Here is a 9,664-nt window from a genome sequence, read left to right as displayed (position 1 = left end):
ATGAAAGGAAGGGGAAAATGATCTTTCCTAGTTGCTTCATTTAGATTTTTATAATCTATACAAACTCTCCAACCAGTGGTGGTTCGTGTGGGTATTAATTCTCTTTCTTCATTTCTTACAACTGTTATGCCTCCCTTTTTAGGTACACAATGGATTGGACTAACCCATTCACTATCCGAGATAGGGTAGATAATTCCATTGTCCAGAAGTTTAGTAATCTCATTTTTTACTACTTCTTTCATGTTCGGATTTAGGCGTCTTTGCCTATCCGCTTTAGGTGGCTTATCTTCTTCTAAATGAATTCTATGCATTACAATACTTGGATTAATACCTTTTAAGTCAGAAATTTGCCAACCCATACTTCCTATCCTATTTCTAACAACTTCTTTCAATTTTTCTTCTTGAACTTGTGTGAACTTGTTAGAGATAATTATAGGTAGAGAATCGCCTTCGCCTAAGAAAGCGTACCTCAAATGACCTGGTAATTCCTTAAGTTCTAATTTAGGTGGAACTACAATTGAAGGCGGAACTGGTCCATCTTCTCGAATTAAAGGTTATGGGTCCTTATCTTCTAGTTCCTCACTCATTATAGGTTCTATTATTTCTTCTTTTTGAACAATGTCTTTTACACATTCTTCAATTAAATCAAGTTTCATACAAGCGAAATCTTCCATAGGATATTTCATCGCCTGGTTCATATCAAACTCAATCTTATCATCTCCTATTCGTAAAACTACTTTCCCTTCCAAAACATCAACTAGAGCACGTCCCGTGTTCATGAACGGTCTACCAAAGATCAGCGGACAATTTACATCATAAGCAAAATCTAAAATAACGAAATCGGTAGGAAAAATAAATTTATCAACTTTAACTAAAACATCCTCAATTATACCGTATCGTCTTTTAGTGGTTTGATCCGCTAATTGCAAAACCATATTGGTATGTTTGATGTCTTCTTCTAAGCCTAACTTATTAAAAATAGATAATGGCATCAAGTTAATGCTTGCTCCTAAATCACAAAGACAACTTGGGAATTCTATATCTCCCAATTCACACGGAATGGTAAAACATCCGGGATCTTTGAGTTTCGTGGGCAAATTGCTTGACACAATCGAACTACAATCTTCAGTTAGTGAAATGGATGAAATTCCTTCCCAACTGATTTTCTTTGAAATTAAATCTTTGAGGAATTTACCATAATTGGGAATTTGCGTAATTGCATCCATAAACGTTAAATTAATATGCAAATTCTTAAGTTTGTCTAAAAATGTTAAAAGTTGTTTATCATAGTCCTTGTTGCGGACTTTGTGTGGAAAAGGTGGTTTGGGTACAAAAGTTTTTGTACTAGAGTCAATTGGTGCATCTTTTTGTTTTAATGTATCTTCTTTGGGCTTTGGTAAATCAGTTCCAGGTAAAGTCGAATTTCCGGGCATTTTCGGGCCTAAGTAATTTTTCCCTGAACGAAGAGTGATAGCCTTAACATGCTCTTTCGGATTTTCTTCCGTATGGCTTGGAAGACTTCCCTCTTTGCGGGATGGAATTGATTTAGCGAGTTGTCCAATTTGAATCTCCAAATTATGGATGCTAGATGATTGGTTTTTAATAAGCTGATCGAATTTATTCTCGATCCGTTTCAAACCATCGTCGTGATTACTTATTTTTTCGCTCATAGCATCAATAAATTTGTGGATTTTAGAAGATAAAGTGCTAATCGTGTCTCTTGATTGATTTTGATAATTGGTAGTGCGATTTTGATTAGCATTAACATTATTATTGTCTCTCCAGTTAAAGTTAGGATGATTTCTCCATCCAGGATTATATGTATTGGAATAAGGGTTATTATTTTGGTTTTGCCCTTGGACAAAATTTACCTGTTCAATCTCACTCATACCTTCGTAATCCACATCTGTTTGGATTGGTTGACCATTAAGATCACATGGCGCCATAAACCTATCAATTTTATGCGACAAGGCAGAAAATTGGGCTTGCAACATCGCTACTGGATCAAGATTCACTATACCTTTAACTGATGATGTAGTTGAGGATGATGGTTTCGCTGATGGTAGGTGTCCACATTCCGCGGGCCACATACTGCTGTTGATTGCCATTTCCTCCAAAAGTTCTCTTGCTTGGGCAGATGTTTTCTTCATGAATAACCCTCCAGACATAGCGTCCAATGAACCTCTAGTTGTAGGATTTAGTCCATTATAAAATGTTTGCATTAAAAGTTCAGCGGGCAATTGGTGGTGTGGGCATAAACGTTGAAGTTCTTTAAAACGTTCCCAAGCCTCATAAAGAGTTTCACTATCATTTTGAGAAAAAGACGTTAACTCTTTAATGACTCTTGCGGTTTTTGCTAAAGGGAAGAATTTTGATAAAAATGCTTGGGCTAATTGCTCCCACGTCTCAATTGATGCGGCTGGCGTAGAAGTTAACCATTCTTTGGCTCGATCTTTCAAAGTAAAACGAAAAAGGCGAAGATTGATTGCTTCTGCAGTCACATTTGGTATTTTAAAAGTGTCACAAATTTCTAAGAAATTTGTCAAATGGGTATTAGGATTTTCGTTAGGTAACCCGTAAAACGTTACATTATTTTGCAACATATTAAGCAACGCAGGCTTAATTTCAAATTGGTTTGCATTAATTTGGGGTCTAACTATACTGTTTGTTACACCGGCCACTCCTGGCCTAACGTAATCCATAAGTGTGGCCATAACTTCTGGCTCGGTAATTTTAGTTTTTATTGGGGTTTTGTTTTTCTTTTTCTTTTCTCTCTTGTTCTTTTTAAGAGTTCTTTCAATTTCTGGGTCAATAGGATCTGGTGACATGTCCAAACTTCGAGAACTGCGCATGAACTTGAAATTTCGCACGAACAGAAACTACCTATAAAGCAGAATTTCGCACGAACTCTGAAGTACAATTGTTGCTCCCCCATTCTCGGTACGAGCAGGAGATTTTAGAAGCCTATTACACACTTTCGTTTTCGACGGAACGTGATCGTTCGGGTGGATAAAGACGTCCTTTTGCAGCGGACACGATCCTTCACAACGGACACGACACTTCAATCAAGACTCTTCAACATCTATAAATAAAGATTTGATAGAGAGTTGAAAAAATGGAAAAAAGAAAAGTTATATGTGTAGAAGAAAGAGATTAGTGTAGAATTTATGCAGAAATTCCGAATCAAGTGATTCAGAAGTTAGATTTCGATTCTGTTCAAAAGCAATATGATGTACACACATTGTTTACAAAATAATAACAAATTCAGTAGCGTTTAGACATTGTTCCAGTTTAGTTTAAATTTTGGTAGTGGACCGACACAGTCTCTATTACGAAGATTCAGCGAGAAGATTGAGTAGAGGATTCGCCCCTGAGCCTGACAAACTCTAACGAAACCCAAGGAAAGGATTGACAACCCGTTCACTTGCACGCCGTCGAAGAATTCAATGCTCTATGTTCTCTGTAAACTTGTATCAATTTATATTTCATCTAATAAAGTCCGTTCTATTCGATAGATTTTTATGCAGCACTTATGGTAACCAATCCACTAAAGTGACTGCTGGTGTTTTCATTAAAACGTATTTAATCCAAAATCTTTACAAGGAAACTTTGTTGAACACTTAGGAAAATTATTATCTCGAAAGAGTTTTAATTTGATTAAGGGCAATTTATCCCGAAAGGGTTTTGTCATGTTCAAAGCCAATTAATTAGAGGTTCCGTTATTTATTTCATCTTTATAATTCGTACAAAGTTTAAAGTTGTTTTCTTTGTTTAATGCAAACAAATATACTTGTTTACTTTTCTAAAGTACTAAAACGTTCCTGTTTTGCAAATTCATTCTTAAATCAGATATTTTCTAACATCTTCATATTCTAATCTAATTCTTATTCTAGCAATTTCTAAACCAAAACCGATTAAACGATTTTCCCATATTATAAACCTTAAAGTAAATTTAACCGATTATAAATAAGTTTTGTTAAAAAACGTTCCCTGTGGGATCGATATCTTTTATTACTACAAGCGTATACCGTGCACTTGCGGAAATCGCTCAACATGGCTCCAGAATCAATGATCCACATATTATCAATAGTCAACAATTTAATGGCAGAAGTAAGAGCAAGAAAACGATCATTACCACTACATTCATTGGCAAATGCAGTAAAATCTCCTTCCATCTTCCCTTTGGAAAAGTACCTTTGCATTTCCTTTTGTATAAATTGACTCATTCCTCTTTCAAACATATCCTTATATTCTCCTCCTTCAACATCACAAGGAGACTGTGACATTAAGCCTATTGCAGTCCCTTCCTGTAACAAGTTAGCCTATTGACTTTTTGCTGTCGGTCCCGTGTAACGTGATAGGATTAGTTCCAGGGGGGTTAGGAACTAATATAACTTTTTTGCTTAATAATGCTGACTTAATTGAATGTTTGATAACTTAACTTAGTTTCCGGTCAGCAAGGCTGAGTGTGGTGTGAGACAGCTTTAATCAGATGCTGACTAGAGCTGTTTTAGTTGTGAGTTGGGAAGTAACACTTACGTCAGTTTCCAACTCAGCACTCAGATTACTCAGCTTCAGCTTGTACAAATTATTTACTGAGTAATTTTAAGCAAGCAACACACACACACACACACATATATATATATATAAATCAAGAGAAAGGGTTAGAAGTTACTCAACAGACTTATCCTAGTTCAGCCTCTCCGCATACGTCCAGTCCCCAAAATCCCTTCGAGCTTTTTCAATCCTCTACTGAGCTCTTTAAAGGTAGAGCACAAACCTTTTACAATAGCAACTGAGTATGCAAGAGTACCGTCCTCTATTCGTCTACTCAATCCTATCTACCACTAAATACTATAACCGAGTATTAAGCTTCTCTCTACCACTGAGTACTATAACCGAGTACTCAACTTCACTCTTCTAACCTTTTACAAATGATACAAGAATTGTTCTCACTAAATGAAGAACACTTTAGATGAATAAAATCACTCTCTCCCATCAATTTGTGTACGTTTTGTGCGACGAAGCATTATCGCTTTCAGAACTGCTTGCAATCTTTTGTATCATTCTATTGGATTTGAATTAGAACCTTTATCGTAGAGCAAAAAGAATTATAGACGGCATATGTTGGAGAGAAAAAAAAAATATAAAAAAAATGAAAGAAAGAGAGGAGGAAGCTTTTCTTAATTTTATTTCTTTTTTAATTTAAGCTTATTCACTTTTAGATATACAAGATAACTATTTATACTACATGAAAATATAACTATTACAAACCTAATGAATAAAACTTAATAACTCTTAATGGCTAATTAAGAATGTAACTTAACTTTCATAACTTCTCATAAGTAAAGTAACTCAACTCTCGTATTTTCTCATAACTAAAGTACCTTAAGTAACTTTAATAGTTACATTTAAGACAAGTTATAAAAACCTTTTTTTTTATATGTTAAGAAAGGAAAGGGAAAAGTGATAGAAGAAAAAATGAATTTGAACATTTGAGACTTCAATTATGGCTGTAAGTTGGTTTAGTCTCAAATATGAATATAGAGTCATCTAATATGGAATGCATACGTACTATGTGATCATATTTACTTTAACTTCGAAACAAAAATTCTAACAATATCATATTTTCGAAAATATTTAAGGAACTTATTTATGAAAATATCGTTATACTAAGGACATGATAATGTAGTTGTGTTTGGGACATGATGGATTCTTGTTTACCTAAATGTAGACGTTGTATATTTAAGTATCGCGAATTTGGATATGTTTTTAAATCTAAGTGTTGTTGCATTTAAGACGTTTTGAATATTTTCAGAAACAAAATAATGGCATAATAAAAGTTACATGTGGTTAACTTTGTGAAGATTTGCGACAACATAATGAAATTTCAAAAAATAAAAAAATAAATAATATGAAAATTATTATGATGTTAAAAATGTAAGCGTTGGTAGCAATGACGATGCTTGTATATATATGTCGTTAGATTAAATTTATCCACACAAGGTTTTATGTACTGTTAAAATTAACGACATACGATTTAAAAACACTTGTTACAATGTTTTTAAAAGCGTAGGTAATTGTTTAGGGACGCTAAAAACGTCGTTCAACTATAAAATTTTAGCGTCCATCGTAACAGACTTTTTTTTAATAGTGTCCGTTGGAATAGTAGAATTTAAGTTCAGTTGCTGACCTTAGTAGCTTCCAATGTTAACTTTTTTTTAAGAAAATAATAAGTTCTCTCATTTTTATTTATAATCGAACAATAGATTCGTGGATAAACAATTAAATTTCTTTAAATTCGTTAACAATCCAATCTTTTAAACTTTTGTTCTAACTTAATTTTATTAATTTTAGATTGTTACCGTGCCAGGACGGGAGTTTTCAACTATTTCATTAAGTCTATTTTAGTTGGATTGCATATATTTTACCGGATCTCTTAATCCGCTTGAATTACATATGTTGTTTATTATCTTTTCATTTGAAACATTTTCTGATTTAGCAAGAGAAGAAATGGTAGATTTTATTCGCAGATCACTACATCTATGTGGTTGCAAAAGAAATGACCCATATCCGAAGAATCAGAAGAGTTTGAAGATTGGATTACAGATATGCTGTTCTGCAAATTTGGAGTTCCAAGAAATATATGTTTCACATGTTGTTTGTTTTATTTGTACATTTAATGATCTATTTTGCTCTTTATAGTCATTTTCTTACCTTTATGGATTATGTACTAGGCATAGTCTGTACTTATGTAAGGTTTTATTCTTTACTTTTCTTATTGTACTTCTTTTCTTATCTATTAATACAGTTTATCAATGGAAATAGCTTCCAAATAAATTTGAATCTCTTAATGAAGTAAGAAAAAAATTATAAGACTCTATACTATTTGAAGTAAGAATAAAATTATAAGATTAAGAACAAAACTAATACATAATCAAAATTAAATGTCGATGAGGACTTTGATTTTCAGTGGCTATTGAATATAATGATTTTCGCTTTGTGTTTTTTCATCTTCCTCTAACTTTTACTTTCTTTTATTACTTTAATTGATGAGCTATTAATTGACAATAAATAATATGTTAATATATAGTACTAATTATATAGAGATAATTAAAACTCATTAACTCATTTATTCTCTTTTGCTCCTATGGTTAGAGGTTAGCATGGTCTTGTTCGGTCCAAAAACCGAACCAAATTACTTCTATTTTTAGGACCAAAACTATAAAATGACTATCACCATAAAATGACCATCCAATTCCCTAGTAAACAAACAATAATCATTGATAGATTTCTAAAAACCTAGCTGCAGTAAAGAATGTGTAAACTCTTTATACCATTGCCTCCCAGCTTGCTTCAGCCCATATACGGATTTTCTAAGTTTACAAACTTGTCCTGGATTAGCTTTATCATAACCAGCCGGTTGAACCATGTATATGTCTTCATCTACAAAACCGTGAAGATACGCAGTATTTACATCAACTTGATGTATTTGCCATTGTTTAGCAGCAGTTATAGCAAGAAACAGTCTCACTGTAACTGTTTTAGTAACTAGAGAAAAGCTTTTAGTATAGTCCACTCCATACTTCTGGTCATACCCCCTTGCAACCAACCTTACCTTGAATCTCTCAACTATCCCATCTGGATTGTATTTGATACGAAATACCCACTTTCTTGTAATAGTTTGTTTCCCATCTGGTAATATAGTGAGTTCCCATGTGCCATTGCTTTCTAAAGCTTCTATTTCTTTTTTCATAGCATCCGGCCACTCAACTTGTTTGTTTGCTTCAGCAAAGCTACTTGGTTCCTTAATTTTAACAATATTGGTAAAAAATGCTGTTTGAGAAATACTGTTCAACATTGAATACTCATCAACCACATTCACCATAAAATCATTAAGCCATTCAGGTTGTCTACTAGTTCTGGTAGAGTTTCTTTCAGCAATAGGTGGCCGGGATGCATTGGAGTTTGTTGTATTGTTTAAAAGATTTATGGAGGGGCTTGATGGTTTAGATGAACAAATGGGTGTAGTTGGTTGAGAATTAGGAGAATTAAGGGATGTAGGTGTGTTAGAAGAAGAAGCAGGAATATGAGATTGAGAGATAGGATAAAGGTCAAAATTTTCTATATGAGAACTAAGATTGGGTAGGATCAAGATGTTTGCAGTCAGGCTAGGAGCTGATTTAGGATTGGGATAACCAGGGAAGATATGTTCATAAAACTGCACGTCCCTGGAAACACAAACCTTGTGAGTAAGGAAGTTGTACACTTTACTACCATTTTGTCCTGCAGAGTTGCCTAAGTAAATACCCTTGAATGCACTTGGAGAAAACTTATCTTTCTATGGAGAAATATCAGTCACAAAACAAAGGCAACCAAAGCACTTCAACACTGATAACACATGCGACTTACCATAGAATACATCATGTGGACTCTATGAATTAAGTACCTTAGTAGGCAACAAATTGATTAGAAAAGTGGCATGTAGTATGACCTCTCCCCAAAAATTATTGGAAAGATTAGCTTGGAATAACAATGCTCTTGCAGTTTCAGCTAAAAATCTATGTCTTCATTCAACAACACCATTTTGTTGTGGTGTGTAACTGCATGTTTTCTGATGTATGATGCCAAAATTGTGCAAAATATCTTATGTTTTAGCGCTAATGAACTCTGTTCCATTATCTGTGCGAAGAACTTTAATTTTTGCCTCAAACTGTGTATGTGCCATATTGATAAAATTGCTTAACAAAGTTTCTACCTGATCTTTTGTCTGGAACAAATAGGTCCATGTAATTATGGAAAAATCATCAACTACTGTAAGCATATACTGTGCTCCTGATAAAGAAACTTGTCTTTAGGGACCCGATACATCAGTGTGAATTAACTCAAAAATTCTGGTAGTTTTAATGGCACTAAGACCAAACCTAATTCTATGTTGTTTAGCTTTGTGACACACTTCACATACTACATCATCAACTTTACAATTCAGATCAGGCATGTGCCACAACTTATGCGAAGAGACATGACCTAATCTAATGTGCCAAAGCATATCAGGAGATATCATACCAGATAACGCAACAGATGAACTATGAACTGTAGAACAAGCTGAAAGTGATGTCGTGGCTATGCTAACCTTCATTTGTTGCAATTGATACAAACCATCCATCAATGCTCCTCGAGCAATCTGTGCCTTAGAGGCCAGGTCCTGTAATACACAGTGTGTAATAGAAAATTGAATGCTCACCTCATTATCCATAAGCAGCCTCCCAACAGACATTAAGTTGTATTTGAAAGTTGGAACAAACAGGACATTCTTCAACAACAATTTTAGAGTAACCAGCACTGATCCAACATGAGTAATAACTTGTTTGGATCCATCAGGCAGGAACACCACCCTAGGATGATCAATTTTACATAGTGAAGTGAAAAATGACATTTCATGACACATGTGTGTACTGGCTCCAGAATCAATGATCCACATATTATCAATAGTCAACAATTTAATGGCAGAAGTAAGAGCAAGAAAACGATCATTACCACTACATTCATTGGCAAATGCAGTAAAATCTCCTTCCATCTTCCCTTTGGAAAAGTACCTTTGCATTTCCTTTTGTATAAATTGACTCATTCCTCTTTCAAACATATCCTTATATTCTCCTCCTTC

At 34.1% G+C, this 9,664-nt stretch overlaps 1 non-coding gene across 1 annotated transcript; it reads left to right on the top strand.

Annotated features, from left to right (window-relative positions):
* Positions 1-2,238: 2,238 nt before the first annotated feature.
* LOC136228135 (small nucleolar RNA R71) lies at positions 2,239-2,345 on the top strand. Its single transcript, XR_010688469.1, has one exon. It is a non-coding gene; the product is annotated as a small nucleolar RNA R71 (small nucleolar RNA).
* The last annotated feature ends 7,319 nt before the right edge of the window (positions 2,346-9,664 follow it).

This window comes from Euphorbia lathyris, chromosome 4 (genome assembly GCF_963576675.1).
Source record: "Euphorbia lathyris chromosome 4, ddEupLath1.1, whole genome shotgun sequence".
Classification (NCBI taxonomy): domain Eukaryota; kingdom Viridiplantae; phylum Streptophyta; class Magnoliopsida; order Malpighiales; family Euphorbiaceae; genus Euphorbia; species Euphorbia lathyris.
This window is presented reverse-complemented; position numbering and strand designations above follow the sequence as displayed.